Source organism: Mizuhopecten yessoensis, unplaced genomic scaffold, assembly GCF_002113885.1.
Source record: "Mizuhopecten yessoensis strain PY_sf001 unplaced genomic scaffold, ASM211388v2 scaffold2329, whole genome shotgun sequence".
In the NCBI taxonomy this organism is placed as follows: Eukaryota; Metazoa; Mollusca; class Bivalvia; order Pectinida; family Pectinidae; genus Mizuhopecten; species Mizuhopecten yessoensis.
Window position 1 is genome coordinate 1,998,406 of NW_018404492.1, and position 24,533 is coordinate 2,022,938.

Here is a 24,533-nt window from a genome sequence, read left to right on the forward strand (position 1 = left end):
GCGCCAATACCAATGCCTCCTGCTTAATAAGTCCGTTCCACAACATAAATTACCTCCCTTGAACAGTTTAAGGCAATAGTGACTTTGCGGAGGAGACAACGGGAAGGCTTGTAGGGAGAGATACACTAGATCATCGTGTGTCTGAGGTCACAGACTCTGTACCGACACCTGATTTACAACGTTTGTAGGTGTAAATCAAATCTTAACCAGAGATGGATGTGTAGATAACACATTCAGCTGAAATCCCTGTAAAAATATCATAAATATCAACCCAATATTCTATTACACCCATTATAACATATTCTGTTTTACTCTTTGAATTTCTTTGTTCGATTTTTTCATTTAAAAAATAATGACAAAGTAGAATCCTTGTTCAATATCAAACAAATTGTCCTACTCCCTGTCTAATGTATGCAGCATATTATGGTACACATAACCAGATTATTGTTTTTGTGAACATAAAAAATGTCTTTACTAGTTATCCAATATACATATTTGCCTTGTATTTACTTGACCTTTGACTAAGAGGTGAAGGTCATGGTGACCTTAGTACTGTGCAATGCAGATCTGTCTGATGCAGGTGATGCGGCTAGACTTAAGGGTTTGTCAACCTACCTTCAATGGTTCAAAATTTACAGCCCAACGAAGATTTCAATGAATTTGACCTTTGACTTAGAGTTGAAGGTTACCTAAACCTTACTCCATTGCAGTACATGTGTGTACACACCTTCTGGGGGTGACGCAGGTAAAAGTCAGGGTTCATCAAAACATCTTTAAGGGTTTAAAAGTTATGCCATTTTTTCTAGAAATTAAACACTTTTTGACCTTTGACCTAGAAGTGAAGGTCACAGCAATTTTTGTCAATGTGTCTTTAACAGTTTTAAGGTTAAGGCCTAGACAAGATTTCCTCAGAAGGAGACCTAGAAACAGAACCAAATGGTATGGCCTAGACAAGATGTCCTCAGAAGGAGACCTGGAAACAGAACCAGAAGGTTATGGCCTAGACAAGATGTCCTCAGAAGGAGACCTGGAAACAGAACCAGAAGGTTATGGCCTAGACAAGATGTCCTCAGAAGGAGACCTGGAATTAGAACCAGAAGGTTATGGCCTAGACAAGATGTCCTCAGAAGGAGACCTGGAAACAGACCCAGAAGGGTATGGCCTAGACAAGATGTCATCAGAAGGAGACCTGGAAACAGAACCAGAGGGTTATGGCCTAGACAAGATGTCCTCAGAATGAGACCTGGAAACAGAACCAGAAGGTTTAGGCCTAGACAAGATGTCCTCAGCAGGAGACCTGGAAACAGAACCAGAAGGGTATGGCCTAGACAAGATGTCATCAAAAGGAGACCTGGAAACAGAACCAGAAGGTTAAGGCCTAGACAAGATGTCCTCAGCAGGAGACCTAGAAACAGAATCAGAAGGTTATGGCCTAGACAAGATGTCCTCAGAAGGAGACCTGGAAACAGAACCAGAAGGGTATGGCCTAGACAAGGTGTCCTCAGAAGGAGACCTAGCTGGAAACAGAACCAGAAGGTTATGGCTTAGACAAGATGTCCTCAGAAGGAGACCTGGAAACAGAACCAGAAGGTTAAGGCCTAGACAAGATGTCCTCAGAAGGAGACCTGGAAACAGAACCAGAAGAACCAGAACTAACATATTGTGTCTCCCTTCTTTCATTGAAGGGGAAACATAACTACCACCTCTGACTATGAAGAGCCTATGTGTATTTAGTGTACGGTCAATGTCTCATACTAGGTTGTAGTAATGATCATTCAATAATAATGTTTTTAAGTTGATTCTTACAGCTCTGAGTCTTTATTCAGATTTTAACCCATGATCATCATATGGTGTATGCTGAATGTGAAGTCACTCCATTGTTAATTCCAAGTTCTTGTTATTACTATATAAGAATTTGTTAATGCAGTTTTCAAATGTTATGTGGAAAGGAGCATAACCACATCCTTGGGTAGGGAGCTCCAATTTACTCCACTCATAGGATAAACAATAGTCTAACTTGTCCAATCAGCATCTTGCTTTTTCTTGACGGACTGAATTGTTTGGGTCAATTTCATTGGTTTAGTTGATAAAAAGACCACTTGATCCTGCTCTTCCAGGACCTTAAACACTTCTATCATGCCACCTCTATTCCGTCTGTTTAACAGTGATGGAAATTTTGCATTCTGCATTTTATTCTCTTAGACATCGTTCATCCCTGGTAATAGTTTGGTAGCCAATGAAACTTTCCTATTAGTTGATATCCTGTTGTTCGTGGGGATTCTAATTATATAAGTACTTGTTCCGTATTTTAAGTGAGTTCTTGACAGGACCTTATATAATAAGCAGATCTATTGTACAGAAAGGAACAATGATGGACCAAAGCATTCTGTTCACTTTGTTTATTGCCAATTGCATGTGCTTTTTAAACTTAGCTTACTATTTGCAATTATCTCCAAGTCTTTCTCTTCCAATTCATCTTATTCTGAAGCCTATAGCCTTGTTCTGAAGCCCAAAGCCTGATGTAAATATAGCTAGATCCCTAGTGCTTTCATTCCTCCCTTAAGTTAATGCTTTAGCTTTTGTCTGGGTGGAATTTTGTATATCCACTTGTCTCACCGTTCTTATAGATTCTCCAAAGTTTCTAGAAGAGAAAGTTCTTCTCCTGGTGTATTTGTATAGTTTGGTGCCAATGAGTTGAAGCATATTGGAAGCCTCTGCACCTGGTTGGTCATTGATATACCTGACAAAGAGTGAAAGACTTGAAACACTGCCTTGTCATATGTAACTTGTTGTCCTTTTTCTGTAAAAATTCTTCTATCCACCTTGTAATTTTGACAGACAAGCCACAGAATTTTAGTTTGCCAATCAACCTCTATGCTGAACACTAAGACCCCTCTGCGCTAACATCCTGGCCAACAAGAGTGCTTGATATTAGTTGAAATAATTTGTTTCGTAATTGTTGTAAAATTAATAAAACTGATATAAAGCCTTCTTTAATACCCATTTGACCATTACAAAATAGAAATGGCTTTAATATTCAATTGGTCTGTGATATGATTTGCAGGAAAATGATTTCATAAGAAATTTGAAACAATTTTCTTTTATCTAAAGAATATCTCATCAACTTCACTTCAACAATACTTCGAAAGAGACTTATTACTTTCCATGGAGGTGGACCAATCATACTTATCTCAATATATCCTTTTCTCAAAATATGGTTCTGACATGTCCAAATACTTAAGTGTTTATGTGATTATTCTAATGAAGCCAACAATAATAATCCAGAAATATTTTACATCTCTCCCTTCAAGTGGTCCTGTAAGATAACACAATTTCTTAAAATCCTTCAATTGTGAACCAATTGCTGAAGTTCTTTAGTCCAAGATGAATCTCAAAATCCAAAACCAGGGTTTCTTTGGACCAGTTTAGCTGATGTTTCATAAATACTTGCTCTTTCACTTGTGCTATTGCAAAGGTTGTTTCATGAAGTTGCATATCAGCTTAAGTTGTAAAAGTATTGGGATAATTCAATTCAGATTTATTCTCCTGATACAAATTTTGTGAGAACAATGATAAACTCCAAGTTTACTGACGACTGTGACCTTAACCCTTTTCCAAAGTTGTCAAGAGCTGATAGCTGGAAACAATGATAAACTCTAAGTCTACTGACGACTGTGACCTTAACCCTTTTCCAAAGTTGTCAAGAGCTGATAGTTGGAAAAACTTTTGTCTGTCCGCTTTGTTAAACTTCAGCTAATCAAATATGTTAAAACTAAAGCAAAGTTGATCTTTCCTAACATTTCACAGTTAACAGTTATATACCAGATCTTGAAGAGATGTCATGTTGACGTTTTTAGTGTGGCTGAAATCTCAAGGTCAGAGAAAGGTCACAAAGCTTTCAGTCAAACTGTGAATACTGTTATTGATAGCTAAACATTAAAATCCACCTACAGAAATAATTAAACAATACCACATTGCCAGTCCGGAGTATCATTACAAGGTCGTTTTTAAGTATCAAGGTCACTTCCTCAATATCATTACACCTATGTTACTGATTCAGGTCACATGCCCAGAAGTAACTGCACAGACAACAAATGTGTTTCTCTGTTGGGATAACATACAGAGGGACAGAAGAATAAGTTTAATTGTGTGTGGCTGTGTTTCTATATTATGATAGGTAGATAACAATAAATGTATATGTATAACACTCCTCCTCCTCACACACAGAAGTATTTCCCCCAGTGACAAATCTCTCAAAGATACCATCCATGTGCAAGTGAGTAAAATCATTAAAATTGAGATTTGAATGATGTATGACAAATGTGAATTAGAAGGAAATGGTAAAAATATTTCTCTCCTACACTTCCTGTTGTAAAGTAAGATTGAATCTGAAGATAAGGTAGAGCCTGCCCCAGCCAAAACAACATGGCCATTATCAGAGCTTGTATCAGATACGGATTTGCTCAACCAGAACTTGGTGTTAAATTGTCACCACCCCCTGGTACCAGCTGATCCTCACAAAAGGGAGGCTGACACTCAAGGCTGTAACACAATCACTCGCAAAACTTTCACATTTTTTCTCTGCAGTCTTACCCTATTTCTAATTAAATTTTTGGGAATATTGAGAGAGAGCTGAGACAGATACACCGATTACGATTATGGAGCTCCCTAACTTACCGAGCGATTCCATCAGCCACCCCATCACCACTAGCTCATCATAATCTACTAAGTGAATTTTTGAGGGCGTGTTTTGTAAAAACAGGGACAATTTTGAAGAACATACATAAGAGGCCAGGGATGCCAAATATAATTGCATTATTTGCTATATAGCACACTGGCAATCACAACCTATTCCGATCTGAAACACACCACATCTGTATGGGTTAAAAGCACTTCTAACTCATGATGTATCGATGTTGTTTGTGATGCATGTAGTAAGAAAATGGGACCCAGACAAGTTGGGATAGAAAGCTACATTAACAAATTTCATGTTAATGGTATTGTTTTCGTCTTCTGTCTGAGTATAACAAATAGATGCTCACGTTTGTTTTTTAATCCAAAAATAATTCATAGTCTTGAATGTATCTCTTGTGGCAAATTTTGACCATGACTTATACTTTTTACCTTAAAAAACACTACTGAGATTGCAATTTAAGTACCATCACTACCTACAGGTACACCAAAATATTATTTCAAACAAGAAGACATCCCTGGGTACACAGGAAGTCAGTTTATTCCTACAATGAGACATCCCCTGGTATACAGGAAGTAATTCTAACCCCTACACAAAGACATCCCCTGGTATACAGGAAGTAATTCTAACTACTACACAAAGACATCCCCTGATATACAGGAAGTCATTCTAACTACTACACAAAGACATCCCCTGGTATACAGGAAGTAATTCTAACTCCTACACAAAGACATTCCCTGGTATACAGGAAGTAATTCTAACTCCTACACAAAGACATCCCCTGGTATACAGGAAGTAATTCCAACTCCTTCACAAAGACATCCCCTGGTATACAGGAAGTAATTCTAACTACTACACAAAGACATCCCCTGGTATACATGAAGTAATTCTAACTACTACACAAAGACATCCCCTGATATACAGGAAGTCATTCTAACTACTACACAAAGACATCCCCTGGTATACAGGAAGTAAGTCTAACTACTACACAAAGACATTCCCTGGTATACATGAAGTAATTCTAACTCCTACACAAAGACATCCCCTGGTAAACAGGAAGTAATTCTAACTACTACACAAAGACCTCCCCTGGTATACAGGAAGTAAGTCTAACTACTACACAAAGACCTCCCCTGGTATACAGGAAGTAATTCTAACTACTACACAAAGACATCCCCTGGTATATAGGAAGTAAGTCTAACTACTACACAAATACATCCCCTGGTATACAGGAAGTAATTCTAACTCCTACACAAAGACATCCCCTGGTACACAGGAAGTCAGTTTATTCCTACAATGAGACATTCCCTGGTATACAGGAAGTAATTCTAACTCCTACACAAAGACATCCCCTGGTATACAGGAAGTAATTCTAACTCCTACGCAATGACATCCCCTGGTATACAGGAAGTAATTCTAACTCCTACACAAAGACATCCCCTGGTAAACAGGAAGTTATTCTAACTCCTACACAAAGACATTTCCTGGTATACAGGAAGTAATTCTAACTCCTACACAAAGACATTTCCTGTTATACAGGAAGTAATTCTAACTCCTACGCAAAGACATCCCCTGGTATACAGGAAGGAATTCTCACTCCTACACAAAGACATCCCCTGGGATACAGGAAATAATTCTCACTCCTACACAAAGACATTTCCCGGTATACAGGAAGTAATTTTAACTACTACACAAAGACATCCCCTGGGATACAGGAAATAATTCTCACTCCTACACAAAGACATTTCCCGGTATACAGGAAGTAATTTTAACTACTACACAAAGACATCCCCTGGCAAACAGGAAGTAATTCTAACTACTGCACAAAGACATCCCCTGGTATACAGGAAGGAATTCTCACTCCTACACAAAGACATTTCCTGGTATACAGAAAGTAAGTCTTATCTCCTACACAAAGACATTTCCTGTTATACAGGAAGTAATTCTAACTCCTACACAAAGACATTTCCTGGTATACAGAAAGTAAGTCTTAACTCCTACACAAAGACATTTCCTCATATACAGGAAGAAATTTTCATTCCTACACCAAGACATCCCCTGGTAAACAGGAAACACTGAGATATCCCAGGAAGTAAGTCTCATTCCTACACTGAGATATCCCAGGAAGTTAAGTCTCATTCCTACACTGATATATTCCTTATTAAACAGGAAGTAAGTCAAACTCCCACAATGAGATATCCTTGAGTATACAGGAAGTAAGTCAAACTCCTACACTTAGATATCCCTAAGTAACAGGAAGTAAGTCTAACTCCTACACTGAGATTTCCCTCAGTAACAGGAAGTAAGTCTAACTCCTACACTGAGATATCCTTGAGTATACAGGCAGTAAGTCAAACTCCTACACTGAGCTATCCCTTAGTAACAGGAAGTAAGTCTAACTCCTACACTGAGATATCCCTCAGTAACAAGAAGTGAGCCTGACTCCTACGCTGAGATATCCCTCAGTAACAGGAAGTAAGCTTGACCCCTACACTGAGATATCCCTCAGTAACAAGAAGTGAGCCTGACTCCTACGCTGAGATATCCCTCAGTCACAGGAAGTAAGTCTAACTCCTACACTGAGTTATCCCTCAGTAACAGGAAGTAAGTCTACCTCCTACACTGAGATATCCCTCAGTAACAAGTAGTAAGTCTAACTCCTACACTGAGATAGATATCCTTGAGTATACAGGCAGTAAGCCAAACTCCTACACTGAGCTATCCCTTAGCAACAGGAAGTAAGTCTAACTCCTACACTGAGTTATCCCTCAGTAACAGGAAGTAAGTCTGACTCCTACACTGAGATATCCCTAAGTAACAAGAAGTAAGTCTAACTCCTACAATGAGATATCCCTCAGTAACAAGAAGTAAGTCTAACTCCTCCACTGAGATATCCCTCAGTAACAAGAATTAAGTCTAACTCCTACACTGAGATATCCCTTAGTAACTGGAAGTAAGTCTAACTCCTACACTGAGTTATCCCTCAGTAACAGGAAGTAAGTCTCACTCCTACACTGAGATATCCTTGAGTATACAGGCAGTAAGCCAAACTCCTACACTGAGCTATCCCTTAGTAACAGGACGTAAGTCTAACTCCTACACTGAGATATCACTCAGTAACAAGAAGTAAGTCTAACTCCTCCACTGAGATATCCCTCAGTAACAAGAAGTGAGCCTGACTCCTACGCTGAGATATCCCTCAGTCACAGGAAGTAAGTCTAACTCCTACACTGAGATGTCCCTCAGTAACAAGAAGTAAGTCTAACTCATACACTGAGATATCCCTCAGTAACAAGAAGTAAGTCTAACTCCTCCACTGAGATATCCCTCAGTAACAAGAATTAAGTCTAACTCCTACACTGAGATATCACTCAGTAACAAGAAGTAAGTCTAACTCCTCCACTGAGATATCCCTCAGTAACAAGAATTAAGTCTAACTCCTACACTGAGATATCACTCAGTAACAAGAAGTAAGTCTAACTCGTACACTGAGATATCCCTCAGTAACAGGAAGTAAGTCTACCTCCTACACTGAGATATCCCTCAGTAACAAGAATTAAGTCTAACTCCTACACTGAGATATCACTCAGTAACAAGAAGTAAGTCTAACTCGTACACTGAGATATCCCTCAGTAACAAGTAGTAAGTCTAACTCCTACACTGAGATAGATATCCTTGAGTATACAGGCAGTAAGCCAAACTCCTACACTGAGCTATCCCTTAGCAACAGGAAGTAAGTCTAACTCCTACACTGAGATATCACTCAGTAACAAGAAGTAAGTCTAACTCGTACACTGAGATATCCCTCAGTAACAAGAATTAAGTCTAACTCCTACACTGAGATATCCCTCAGTGACAAGAAGTAAGTCTAACTCCTACACTGAGATATCCCTCAGTAACAGGAAGTAAGTATGACTCCTACACTGAGATATCCCTCAGTAACAAGAAGTAAGTCTAACTCCTACACTGAGATATCCCTCAGTAACAAGAGGTAAGTCTAACTCCTACACTGAGATATCCCTCAGTGACAAGAAGTAAGTCTAACTCCTACACTGAGATATCCCTCAGTGACAAGAAGTAAGTCTAACTCCTACACTGAGATATCCCTTAGTAACAAGAAGTAAGTCTAACTCCCACACTGAGATATCCCTCAGTAACAAGAAGTAAGTCTAACTCCTACTCTGAGATATCCCTCAGTAACAGGAAGTAAGTCTGACTCCTACACTGAGATATCCCTAAGTAAACAGACAGATGCTCCACTAATTGAGCTACCTGGTCACTAACAATCAACCCAGTCCAGTTCTACTACATATGTATCAAATGTAGGTTGTCTATGTATTGAAATAAATCCCCATTTTAAAAAATGATATCTTCCTTGCTTTTACTGAGTAGTCAAGTCATTGCCATCTTGAAAGATTTCCTCCCTTGTTCTTGGTGAAAAAATTCAAATCTATATCAATTTGAAGACTTTTCTCCCTTATACTGACTGAGCAAACTCAAGTCAATGTTGTAAAAGAACTTGTCTAGGTCTATTGCCAGTGACAGATAGCTAAACTGGTTAAAGCATCCGTCTAGAGTTCCGAAGTCCAAGGTTCGAATCCCAGTCTGGCTGTGCAATTTTCCATTCCTAGTTCCTTGTTATCCCAAAGACTTTTACACCTTGTGCTGTCTGAGAAAACTCAAAATCAAATTCTGTTGTGAACTTTGAGTATGACACAAAGTCATTTATACATGTATCATGGCCTACTTCAGCATTCTACCTGTAAGTTTTCTCTCCCTTTCTCTGATACAGAAACCAAACTTGGTAACTGGATATCACGGCATTGCAGCTTAAGATTCTATTCTAGAGTATCCCACTTAATCAATAGTAGTGCTTCTTATAAAATTCACAATGATGACAAAATAAATGAAATTTTAAGAGGCCATTTCAATTTAATCAGCAAAAGCAACACTGGGTTGTGATACAGTGATGACGGTTTTTAATCTACAGGATTCTGATGCGGAAATGAAACCAGTTGCTTAATACTAACGGAGATAAATTAGACAGTGCATTTAAAACGGGATTGCTTAATTAGAGCGACATTTTTTCGCATCTAAAGAAATTAACATTAATTAATAAAAAAGAGTAGTGACAAATTAATCAACTAACACACGGTGCCCGCATTCAATTTAATTTATTTAACGCTAGAATTTATCCTTGCTGCGAGTGATTAAGAAAATTAATGAAGACCTTTTGGGAACAGCAAAACACACATAGTATATGTTTCAGAACAGCATCCTCTATACCTGCATCCCCTACATCTGTAAATTAGGAAACAATATTGGGCCAAGACCAAGGAAAATATAATCTGTTTCTATTTAATGACAAATGCATACATTTATAATAACAAACTATAAATGCCATTGGTTGAGGGGAGCTATGCTTGAACTTCTAATGCTCGGTCAGATGGTGGTCAGTCTGTCCAAGAATTGGTCCAAGACTGTCGAGCTGATGATGGTTCCTGGTTTGATTTATTTCATGGCCTGTCTAATTGCTGACACCTCCCCCCCTCCCCAACCCCTCTCCTCACCGCCCTTGTCCTCCTCGTCATCCTCATTCCATCAGTAATGACAATAACAGGGTGCCATATCGATAGTTTTACTCACCCAAAAACAATCATACTTCATGATAGGGGGAGCTCCTTCCCCACTCTTACACTAACTGGGAGCTCCTTCCCCACAGTCACACTGACAGGGAGCTCCTTCCCCACCCTCACACTAACAGGGAGCACCTTCCCCACCCTCACACTAACAGGGAGCACCTTCCCCTCCCTCACACTAACAGGGAGCTCCTTCCCCACCCTCACACTAACAGGGAGTGCCTTCCCCGACCTCACACTAACAGGGAGCTCCTTCCTCACCCTTACACTAACAGGGAGCTCCTTCCCCACCCTCACACTAACAGGGAGTGCCTTCCCCACCCTCACACTAACAGGGAGCACCTTCCCCACCCTCACACTAACAGGGAGCACCTTCTCCACCCTCACACTAACAGGGAGCACCTTCCCCACCCTCACACTAACAGGGAGCTCCTTCCCCACCCTCACACTAACAGGGAGCTCCTCCCCCACCCTAACACTAACAGGGAGTGCCTTCCCCACCCTCACACTAACAGGGAGCTCCTTCTCCAACCTCACACTAACAGGGAGCACCTTCCCCATCCTCACACTAACAAGGAGCTCCTTCCCCAGTCACACTAACAGGGAGCTCCTTCCCCACCCTCATACTAATAGGGAGTGCCTTCCCCACAGTCACACTGACAGGGAGCACCTTCCCCTCCCTCACACTAACAGCGAGCTCCTTCCCCACCCTCACACTAACAGGGAGCTCCTTCCCCACCCTCACACTAACAGGGAGCTCCTTCCCCACAGTCACACTAACAGGGAGCCCCTTCCCACCCTCACACTAACAGGGAGTGCCTTCCCCACCCTCACACTAACAGGGAGCACCTTCCCCATCCTCACACTAACAGGGAGCTCCTTCCCCACCCTCACACTAACAGGGAGCTCCTTCCCCACAGTCACACTAACAGGGAGCCCCTTCCTCAGCCTCACACTACCAGGGATCTCCTTCCTCACACTAACAGGGAGCTCCCTCCCCACCCTCACACTAACAGCGAGCTCCTTCCCCACTGTCACACTATCACTTTTACAACAGGAGCTGTCTACTTCAACAATACAAGGGACCCCAACCCCACCCTCATACTTAGTTTTACCACAAGGTTCAAAAACAGGGGACTCCAACCCCACCTTCACACTTAAACCAATGTTACAATGCATATGTGATCCGAAAACACGACACATGAGACCTCAAATTTACCCCCAGTACCAGTGTTAAGTAGGGATCTGACAATGTATATGATGCAAGCAGGGGACCCCAACCCCACCCTCACACTAAAAACAATGTTACAACTGGATCAGAAATCAATACAATTTACATGCTACATGGGACCCCATCTCCACCCTCATACTAACTTTGTTAAGAAGGAGCTTACTTGGGGCCCCTTTACCACCCTCACACTACCAGTGTTACCATGGGGCGCTAATATAACTTTGATTGTTAATACTATCAAGGGGTCTTTTTGATACTCCTCCTGAGAGTCAGCAATGCACTCTTCAGGGTATTAACTAATTCCAATCTTACTCACCAGTATTAAGCTAATAAGATCAACTCATTGTGTTATCATCAATTATTCTGCATTAATTATGCATCAGACCTTCGCCAGTTCCAGCGGGGATGGAAGATCTACAGATGAGTTTGCTGTAGACATCGAAATAGCCTTGATATTAACTTGTACAATCATAGTTATGATATTACTGGCAGAGATGAACCCTCATCATCTTATAAGTAATTATTCCACATTTCCCCACCTTTGATCTGCAGGCTGCCCCTCTCCCTGGCCTGGCAGTACCGCGGGGTCCTCACAGGAGTCTGAGTGTTTTTTTCCCGATTCTCACTAACATAAGTACAATGAGGAAGGCCTTCTACATACCAAAGTTTATGACATTAACAGGCAAACAAATTAATTCTGATTAAAGCCACTGGCTGCTCTCCTCAACATCCATTTATATGAATACTTTCCATCCATTAATTCATTATTTCATTAATTCTCGGTCGGTAACTGTAAATATAATAAAAATCTAAATCTATATAGCACATTCCAACATTGTTCTTTAATAGGTTCTACCACTGTGTAATGCATTAATATAACTCTTTTCAGACGTAATGCTTTCCATCTCAAAATAATTTTATATACACCCTCCAAAAAACTCGGGATTATAGTGTTTGTTTTATACAGAACATTACCCAAGATGTATTTCATCTAATTTGACAATTATGTTCCTCACTTAGAGAGGCAACATCGTGATAACACAGATGTTCTCATAGACAACAGTAGCACCATGTAATCCCTGTAATGTGTTCTGGTTCAACTTAGAAACTTGCACAATCAGAAATTTCATATAAACAGGACTTCAAAAGCATTTCTGCCTTAAAGGAACCTAAATAATCTGAACACCTGTATAAATCAGAATGTATAAATTTCTTTGAAATCTTAAAACCTTAATACACCAGCTTTCAACTTGGTTGGTCTTTATATATCAATAAGTTTATACTGAAACTAAACCTGTAAAGTATGGCCACCTTTATAGACCAGAATTCCTCTAGGACCCACTGTATAAATGTCTGTATAATCTGAAAACCTATGTAACCAAGACTTCAACTCGATCCTGTTAATGTAAATACAGTTTGTATAATTAGAATCCAATACAACGCCCAGTTCTTTGAGGTCCTACTACATGTGTTTCTGTGTTTCCGAAAACCTGCAAGGATAAGACTTCATCCATCTAGGTCTGATTCTATACATTTTTATTTTACTATATTCGCAGAAGTTTAAATATGCAAATATAAGTCTCTCCACAAAAATAAAATGTGAAAATTAATCTCTTTAATTGTGACATAAATGTGATTTACTCTACATAAAACAAAACTGATCAGATTCATGATACAACAATATACTACACATACCGTACACTTAAACCAGACCCTGTCCAATCCAGATTTTTTGTCTAAACTGGCCCAAGTTAGTTGGGACAATGAAAAAATATAACGAGGAGAATCTCATAACTCTGGAACTCTCTGCAAACCGACCGAATCATGTGGACCCAGTTATTTTTTAGGTTAGACAGAACATACTGAGCGAAAAGTCAGTATACGCTGAAGTTCAGAAAATCATTTACAAGAAAAAAGATATTGTTAGTATAATATTGATAATGAGAAACATTACTACATTGTTAAATAATATACCAAGATGTCTACCACAACAAAAAGTGTGAAGGGGGCAGGAATCCAGGTTTCCATTACACCATCTTCATTAGTAAAAGGTATGTGGCCCATTTACCGAGCCCCATGCAGGCTTTAATGGATGGTGCTGAGTAGGATGCTCAATCACTCCTCAAGGAGAACTCAATCAAAATCCTGCAGCGTTGTCATTGAATGGCACTTTAGCAAATTTCAAAATTGTATGTTTTACCTTAAAATGCTATACCTTCTGTATAGTTACCTTTACCATAGGTGTATGTAGATGTTAAGGGATCAACCTTTACCATAGTGTATGGAGATGTTAAGGGATCAACCTTTACCATAGGTGTATATAGATGTTAAGGTATCAACCTTTACCATAGGTGTTTGTAGATGTTAAGGGATCAACCTTTACCATAGGTGTATATAGATGTTAAGGTATCAACCTTTACCATATAGGTGTATGTAGATGTTATGGGATCAATCTTTACCATATAAGTGTATGTACATGTTAAGGGATCAACCTTTACCATAGCTATAGATAGTTACCTTTACCATAGGTGTATGTAGATGTTTAGGGATGAACCTCTTCCATAAAGGTGTATGTAGATGTTAAGGGATCAATCTTTCCCATATAAGTGTATGTAGATGTTAAGGGATCAATCTTTACCATATAAGTGTATGTACATGTTAAGGGATCAACCTTTACCATAGCTATAGATAGTTACCTTTACCATAGGTGTATGTAGATGTTAAGGGATGAACCTTTACCATAAAGGAGTATGTAGATGTTAAGGGATCAACCTTTTCCATAGGTGTATGTAGATGTTAAGGGATGAACCTTTACCATAGGTGTATGTAGATGCTAAGGTATCAATCTTTACCATAGGTGTATGTAGATGTTAAGGTATCAACCTTTACCATAGGTGTTTGTAGATGTTAAGGGATCAACCTTTACAATATAGGTGTATGTAGATGTTAAGGGATCAATCTTTCCCATATAAGTGTATGTAGATGTTAAGGGATCAATCTTTACCATATAAGTGTATGTAGATGTTAAGGGATCAATCTTTACCATGTAAGTGTATGTAGATGTTAAGGGATCAATCTTTACCATGTAAGTGTATGTAGATGTTAAGGGATCAATCTTTACCATATAAGTGTATGTAGATGTTAAGGGATCAACCTTTACCATAGGTGTATGTAGATGTTAAGGGATCAACCTTTACCATAGGTGTATGTAGATGTTAAGGGATCAACCTTTACCATAGGTGTATGTAGATGTTAAGGGATCAACCTTTACCATAGGTGTATGTAGATGTTAAGGGATCAACCTTTACCATAGGTGTATGTAGATGTTAAGGGATCAACCTTTACCATAGGTGTATGTAGATGTTAAGGGATCAACCTTTACCATAGGTGTATGTAGATGTTAAGGGATCAACCTTTACCATAGGTGTATGTAGATGTTAAGGGATCAACCTTTACCATAGGTGTATGTAGATGTTAAGGGATCAACCTTTACCATAGGTGTATGTAGATGTTAAGGGATCAACCTTTACCATAGGTGTATGTAGATGTTAAGGGATCAACCTTTACCATAGGTGTATGTAGATGTTAAGGGATCAACCTTTACCATAGGTGTATGTAGATGTTAAGGGATCAACCTTTACCATAGGTGTATGTAGATGTTAAGGGATCAACCTTTACCATAGGTGTATGTAGATGTTAAGGGATCAACCTTTACCATAGGTGTATGTAGATGTTAAGGGATCAACCTTTACCATAGGTGTATGTAGATGTTAAGGGATCAACCTTTACCATAGGTGTATGTAGATGTTAAGGGATCAACCTTTACCATAGGTGTATGTAGATGTTAAGGGATCAACCTTTACCATAGGTGTATGTAGATGTTAAGGGATCAACCTTTACCATAGGTGTATGTAGATGTTAAGGGATCAACCTTTACCATAGGTGTATGTAGATGTTAAGGGATCAACCTTTACCATAGGTGTATGTAGATGTTAAGGGATCAACCTTTACCATAGGTGTATGTAGATGTTAAGGGATCAACCTTTACCATAGGTGTATGTAGATGTTAAGGGATCAACCTTTACCATAGGTGTATGTAGATGTTAAGGGATCAACCTTTACCATAGGTGTATGTAGATGTTAAGGGATCAACCTTTACCATAGGTGTATGTAGATGTTAAGGGATCAACCTTTACCATAGGTGTATGTAGATGTTAAGGGATCAACCTTTACCATAGGTGTATGTAGATGTTAAGGGATCAACCTTTACCATAGGTGTATGTAGATGTTAAGGGATCAACCTTTACCATAGGTGTATGTAGATGTTAAGGGATCAACCTTTACCATAGGTGTATGTAGATGTTAAGGTATCAACCTTTACCATATAGGTGTATGTAGATGTTAAGGGATCAACCTTTACCATAGGTGTATGTAGATGTTAAGGTATCAACCTTTACCATATAGGTGTATGTAGATGTTAAGGGATCAACCTTTACCATAGGTGTACGTAGATGTTAAGGGATCAACCTTTACCATAGGTGTATGTAGATGTTAAGGTATTAACCTTTACCATAGGTGTATGTAGATGTTAAGGGATCAACCTTTACCATAGGTGTATGTAGATGTTAAGGTATCAACCTTTACCATATATGTGTATGTAGATGTTAAGGTATCAACATTTACCATATAGGTGTATGCAGATGTTAAGGGATCAACCTTTACCATAGGTGTATGTAGATGCTAAGGGATCAGTATATTCTTACCCTATTATAACGAGAATTTCAGGGAAATAGCTGGTATATCACCTGCCTCAGCTTACGTAAAATGCTGACCGATTGCAAAATGAAATAACTACTGTTTTATCATTGGACAGATTGCAGATTGAGGGACAGGAGAAATAAGTATACGAGAAGATGTTAACTCAATCAACCCTGAAATTCACCTTTGAATTGGAAGAGTTCAAATGTGTCTTCAGGGGTAAATGAGTAAAAAAGTATTCAAAGTAAGTTCTTGTGATGCAAACTAAAACATAGACCGGTCAACAGGAGCCTTGAAGATTAAGCTTTTGGATTCCAAGATAAGGACTCTTCCACCATGGTCTATCTTTAGTAATTAACAGTAGCCTTGAACTTGACATTAGAAACTTATAAATTCCATATTGCACATCTACATATCACAGTGTATCACAATGTCAAATTTCAAAAAGATTGCTCTCTTGAATTCTGAGATAATCTCTCGAAACCAAAGTGTAGACGGACGGAAAAAAACACAAATGGATGGATGGACAGATATATAGACACAGTGACTTATATAGGGTACCTGCATCTTTGATGTGGGGCCCTAAAAATGTGACAATGATATATATAAGACAACAAAACAACAAAATCTATGAAAACAAGGAGATAATCCAGTGTTAATGAGAGAACCTTGCAGATATCTGACCTATAGATTATACACAACAAGCTAAGTGCGACCATGGCAACAGTACATGTCAGACCTTGCTAAATGGCCAACCATTAACTTCCTAAGGAGGCACGGGAATCTGTTATAAAACAATAAAAAAGGCCCACACAATTCAGCACCGAAAAATAGCCATTCTTTGAAGTTGATATGAAGATAATATAAACCATGCTTAGCTTAATCCTTTCTGACAAAGAAAAGGGCTTTGACCTTGTCGCTGACCTTTTCTCGTTGAAATTCTTATCAGGAGGGGTCATAAAAACCACCGGGAGAAATCTTGCATTAATATTTGAAATCTGTAAACTCCTGCTGTGCATGTCAAATTTAAAATGACATATTAAAATTTGATAGCAGGAAGTAGTGCCAATATTAAGTCAAATCAACGTGAAATTTAAAGAAAACACATGAGAATCTGAGCCCTCGACGAGGACCACTTCCCTCGCCCAACCTCTCTGTTGCAGTAGGCAGCCAGGATCTGTATGTACACGACTGAAAAACAGATTTTTTTTACCAGCAATTCCACGAGAGGAACATTTACAACATGCCGTGTGACACAATATATCTGTAGACCTAAACATGATGGATTAGACAGCGCCGTCTGCACATTCTATAAAACTTACAAAATTATAATGGAAACAAAATGGATAAAAAAATCCACATTCAGCACTCAATGAGAATCATATGGTAGCACTTTATGTGCGTGTGTTTATTGGGGCAGACCTATAAGGGGGTTTGTTCCTGGGTCATATCGATGTAAGGGTTCCTGTTAGGGCTACCCTCGAACAAAACTATACTCAGGATGGTATGGCTTTTCCTACTAGATTTCCTGGCCTGTACATAGATCTCACACCTATTTTTAAATCAAAAACAAATTTTGAACTGGTTTTTGCTTGCTTTGATTTTATCTGTTAATTTAAAACTACATCAGAAACAGGAAGCTAATGGTATTTGGTTACACTGCCCAGCATGGACATTGAATTGAAAAATGTGGTTCAATACAAATACAATTTACATTCTAAATTTTAAAGTTATTTATTTGGTTATATTTTTTCGTCCGTTGACCAAAATACAAATAATCCCTTATATTTTTGAAATTGAAGATTCCTGGAAAAGCCTAATGTCACCAAAATGTTTGCTTCCGACAGTTTTATCATGTTTTTCAAGCCAGTATATAAGCTTCAAAATGACTCTGATCAAACAACATCCATAGCCCTATGAATGCAATTTTTTCTGGTAATGCTTATAAGGAACTTGCAGTGGAAATATAAATATACAGTTATAGAATCGGTAGAAGGGACAAAGGCATTCTATTATTGTCCATGAAAGGCAAACTATTTCCAAAAGGTAAAGGCAATTTAATGACATTTTAATATTCCAAGCTGCAACTCATGAAAATCTTTCGAAAGCCGTACTGATTTATTGTCAGTAGTGATATCTTGACCGATAAACAAAAAATTGCAAGGTCAAGGTAAAATACTAGCTCCTCTCATCTGATTGGCTACATCTAGGTCAGGTGGCACGATGATGGGGCATGCACAATTGGCATGTGATCTCAGCATAATGCTTTGATTGGTCCTTTTTGACATAGATATAGTTCTGAAATAATAGCTCAGTTACATGGGTTATATCCCATACATATATCCATCTATCAGTAGATATGTATTACTCTTAATGAGGATAAATACACAAAGATATTATAATCCCTGCTATAGGTAAATACTGTTGTCTTTGACTACTTTATCACAAAGTATCCTTAAACTGGTCTAGAATGCACGACATGAACAATTTTAAGCACAGCTAAAAAGCATCTAAACAAGGACTAATGTATTTGTCCTGTTAGGGCGATTTCAATGACTTTAAGTCCTAACGAGAACAAACATGGAGTGATTGACAGGTTCCTCGTTGAGAAAGTATTCATTTTAGACTGGTGTCTCTATATAATACACCCAGTTATAATTGGTATGACATTCTATAGCTGTTAATACATTCTTAATCATTTTACAATCCAGACATCAGATCTGCTGGTACCCGTAAATTTCTTAAAATCTTTCAACTGTCATTTGAACATTTAATCAGATTAGCATCCTACATTTCCCTTTATATAGCCCTGAATCCCTTCCTTATTGAAGATGAGATTCAACGTATTGTAAAAACCAATTCTTATTACACAGATAAGTCACCAGTGATCATCATTACCATTGAAAGAGAAAAGTCTTAAATACAATTAATGCTTCTAATTGTCTTACAAATCAGACCGATGAAACATATGTAATCTTCTTTCAGCTAATATCAGATTATTACTTCATTATTAATGATGTTGATGTTGCTTGATGATGTAACTGTGACAGATCAGGGGGAGTATATATAACTCTCTTTGACCAAGACATTACATGATCATTTCACCGTCTAACTTAAGACAAAAAATCACATGCTCAGCCATTACTCTCTAATTCAACAAATCGTTAGGTGTCTTGCTGATTCATACTGAGCAAATAGCGAAAATGACGACTACCACCAAGTAAAATAGTACGTTCAGAACACAAACCATGTATAATACAACGTAAAAAGACTGAAATCTTTGGTCATGCACATAACCATTTTTTGTAACCAAGACTACGATAAAGTTTACCTGACAACGTCTCAATGATGACGAAGGTGTGCTATATTAAGATCTACTAAACCACATTGTAACATGTCGTTACATATTAAAACTAAAAATCTTGACTTAGGAGTCATTTGCATGCTGGAGATGGTTCCAGATTTAGCGGGATGCATCATTTTTACTGTTCCGATACATAAAGACAAATCTCTACATCGGCTGGAGCTATATAGAGATTCGGGGAGAGAACTATACATAATGACCGTGAGTTTATATATATATATAAAAAGGTAGGTCCCTTGTTAACCCAACAGTAGGAGCGCTTGATTGACAGGAATGGGAGAAAAATTATTTCTGCCATATCTAAGGAATTCATCTTAGATTATATCGGGTTTATCAGTACTGAAGGATTAGAGCGTTATGGAGGGGTAATGTATGGTATGGGTACGAAACGAGACTCGCATGTGCCACACTATACAAAACTCTACATACATATATATGACAAACCGTATACCTATCACTGTCGACGGGAACAATTACATGCCTATAACACATACACAGATAATCAAATCTCTACATGATTTTCAACGATTTATCTTGTGGCTGGAGTATTCATTTCTGCTAGGAGACATAAATGAACTCGACAACATTCTTGTTGCAATTTTAATTGGCAAGAATACGACGCTGCCTTCCATAATTTACTTTCTATAGATTTTGTCTGTTATGCCTGACCATCTTCAATAATTACTGTCATCCTGATTTGTCAGAAGGTTACCCCCTCCTCTTTGTCGATCTGCTTGCCCCCTCCACTCGCTTTCTTTCTACCCTTATCTATGTCCTTTGACCAGGCATCTATATTGTAATGGCCTAAAGTATAGGCCTTTGATGGGGTATACACATCTACATTGTAATGGCCTAAAGTATAGGCCTTTGATGGGATATACACATCTACAATGTAATGGCCTAAAGTATAGGCCTTTGACGGGGTATACACATCTACAATGTAATGGCCTAAAGTAAAGGCCTTTGATGGGGTATACACATCTACATTGAAATGGCCTAAAGTATAGGCCTTTGATGGGATATACACATCTACAAGGTAATGGCCTAAAGTATAGGCCTTTGATGGGATATACACATCTACAAGGTAATGGCCTAAAGTATAGGCCTTTGACGGGGTATACACATCTACAATGTTATGGCCTAAAGTAAAGGCCTTTGATGGGGTATACACACCTACAATGTAATGGCCTAAAGTAAAGGCCTTTGATGGTGTATACACATCTACAATGTAATGGCCTAAAGTAAGGGCCTTTGATGGGGTATACATCTACATTGTAATGGCCCAAAGTATATGGCCTTTGATGGGGTATACACATCTCCATTGTAATGGCCTAACGTAAAGGCCTTTGATGGGGTATACACACCTACAATGTAATGGCCTAAAGTAAAGGACTTTGATGGGGTATACACATCTACAATGGAATGGGCTAAAGTATAGGCCTTTGATGGGGTATTCATCTACATTGTAATGGCCTAAAGTATATGGCTTTTGATGGGGTATATACATCTACAATGCAATGGCCTAAAGTATATGGCCTCTGATGGGTTATACACATCTACATTGTAATGGCCTAAAGTATATGGCCTTTGATGGGGTATATACATCTACAATGTAATGGCCTAAAGTATATGGCCTCTGATGGGGTATACACATCTACATTGTAATGGCCTAAAGTATAGGCCTTTGATGGGGTATACACATCTACAATGTAATGGCCTAAAGTAAAGGCCTTTGATGGGGTATTCACATCTACATTGTAATGGCCTAAAGGATATGGCCTTTGATGGGTTATATACATCTACAATGTAATGGCCTAAAGTAAAGGCCTTTTATGGGGTATACATCTACATTGTAATGGCCTAAAGGATATGGCCTTTGATGGGTTATATACATCTACAATGTAATGGCCTAAAGTAAAGGACTTTGATGGGGTATACACATCTACAATGTGATGGCCTAAAGTATATGGCCTTTGATCGGGGATACACATCTACAATGTAATGGCCTAAGGTATATGGCCTTTGATGGGGTATACACATCTACAATGTAATGGCCTAAAGTATATGGCCTTTGATGGGGTATACACCTGCCTTTCAACATTTTGGAGTGACACTGCTAAGTATATGGAAACGTCTTCAAACCCTTTTTTTCTACTATACATTGGAACACATTTTCAAAATTTGACTTAGTATTTATGAATTACAACAAAAGAAGAGATAAATAATTTGAAACATAGGATTGTCCTGCAGTTACTCCTTGATGACGATTTCAATATAACGTATAAGCATACACATGTTAGTGGAAATCTTATTTCAATGCCTTCCCCTCTTTACTTATAGCCCAAATGATGATAGTTTCTGTATAATGTTTCTATGAGATATATTGTGACTGTGCCAATTCATCAATTGGCTAATCTGTTAAAACTCAGTTAAATGTGCTAAAATGTGAGTGATTTTAAAACTCTGTTAAATGTGCTAAAATGTGAGTGATTTTAAATAAGTATGTTTTTATTATCCAGCAACAATACAAAATGTCAGAAACATTAAGGTTCCAAACTTTCTAAAGTCAGTATCTACACTAACACAACAATACAAGATATATAATGAGCTAATTTGGGCACATGCTGTCGATATATATTGCCTCTTTCAGATGAATTCAATAGAAATTACAATTTGCATTATCAAAACTTTATCTAGAAAATTATTGACAGGTGTACTTTTTTCATATTACAAATCAAAGCAAAGTTTTAATGTTTTATGCATTAAAAAATATTATTGATATGTTAAATTTTCCTTGAGAAAGCTGTTATGTATAGGGCCTGGCGTCAGCCGGTCGCTGGCCAAACAGACTAGCCATACCTAATAGTTAGTTAACATACAAACAACTACCGGGCTTAATTACACGGCTACAGCATCACTAATTACACACACACATCTAATGCAATTAAAACGTTGATTTCTAATTGCACAGAAAGTTCCCATGAACAATTGATGTCCATAAATAATTATTATTCCATGTGTTACAAATATAACTGTTAGATTGTTGTGATTATGTCATGCTGTATATTAGCGGGAGAAATCATTCAACAATACATGTATATATAACTCAATAAGTAGTGTCATTTTCAAAATATTAACTCTATTTCGTAGGCATTAGATGACTACTACATTCAGGTTGGGTGGTGGGTAGTCGGGTGGCACAATGGATAGTGCACTAGCCTTTCATCATTGGACTCCCAGATATTACCCTACGTGAAAAGGTATTTGAACACCTACCCAATAACATGGGTTTTCTCCAGGTACTCAGTGTACTCCCACATTTAGACCCCCTGCATGCTTTCATCCAGGCCAACAAGAGGGATTAATATAAGTTGGATTTTGTTTGTAAATTAATAACTAATGTATGCAGTAACAGGAATAGAAAACATTGGTAAGAGACATGAATGCCCCCCAAGCCCTATGGTTGACCTATAAATAACAACAGTGACCTTGACCTTGATATTGGGACCTTGAAACACAAAATAATCCTCATTCTCATACTTGACCTTTGAATATGTTCAGAAATGGAGATGGTAGAATCATAACAATGAAATATGACAGGGTGCGACGGGACATGATAAATAGCATACTGCAGGTATACATGTCTTTTGTGCTGTACACATTGTATTATAATATAGATCATTTGATACAATCGATAAGTGATCCATATCGTATCGTATAATATTTAAAGTTATACATATTGTATTGTAATATGGCTCCTGTTAAAGCATTACCTATCATGCATTATAATTGCAGCACCATTATTTTAAGTTATTAAGTTATCATAATATAGGCAATATATATTGTATATATTTTTACGTAATTATACGGGAACTACTGATTTAGGAGATTTTATTTTTTGCTAAAATAATGGACGAATTTAAACACATAAATTCTAAGCGACAAAATTATGATCAATTGATGATAAAAAGACTGAATAGTTGATTGATTGATAGCAGTTCCATGTCGCAACAGCTAGGTCATATGTCAATCTGTCCATGTATGAGTAGAGGGATTTTGCTTATCCCGAAACATAATATTTGAAAACTCACTATCCAGAAACTTACGGTAAAATAATCCATTGGACAAATTTTTATTATTTATAGATATCATCAATGTTTCGTTATTTAGAATACTTGACTATTGTGTGGATTACAAAGGATCTTAATCAAACGAGCTCAAAAAGCTTATGGATACATGACTGAAGGAAGTTGAATTTTAACCTGTAGCATACACATTTAACACGAGACGGTGACCGATGACGAAATGTCAATTTGCTATTTTGTAAATATACCCATCAATTAGTGTGATTAGTATGACCGATTAGTGTGACCATGTGTCGGAGATTCCTTCGTGTACTTGGGTATTTAGTAGCAGTCTAGACCAGAATACCATACTGGTGCCCTGACCATCTGACCTCAGACCTCTCACATATAATATTAAGAATGTACAGGGATGTGGGTCCGTAGGCACCATCAATACTTAACATTGCAGAGGCCGTGTAAATCGTGACCTCAAAGGTCAAAGTGACAATGAGCTGTCTCAAACCAAGCTATTAATAAAACAATCAGTCATCCCATTCCACCATGTCAATAGAGGTGTTCCTTATAATTATCCTCTAATTTGGAATCATTAGTGGTTTTCTTGGACTTACACTTGCTGCTGTATCAGATAAATGACTCCTTGTTTATACTGTCAATAGAGCACAGCAATTTGTTGATGGAGCACTATAGTGTCAATGTCTATGAGCTATTGGGTTTGAAGGGACAGGTCTATCTGAATCTGACGTAAGTTTGACCCACCCCCCCC

At 38.1% G+C, this 24,533-nt stretch overlaps 1 protein-coding gene across 1 annotated transcript in view; it reads right to left on the reverse strand.

Annotated features, from left to right (window-relative positions):
• Positions 1–24,533, reverse strand: part of LOC110445596 (U3 small nucleolar RNA-associated protein 15 homolog) — a 98,572-nt gene that overhangs the window by 59,100 nt on the left and 14,939 nt on the right. The window lies entirely within an intron of this gene.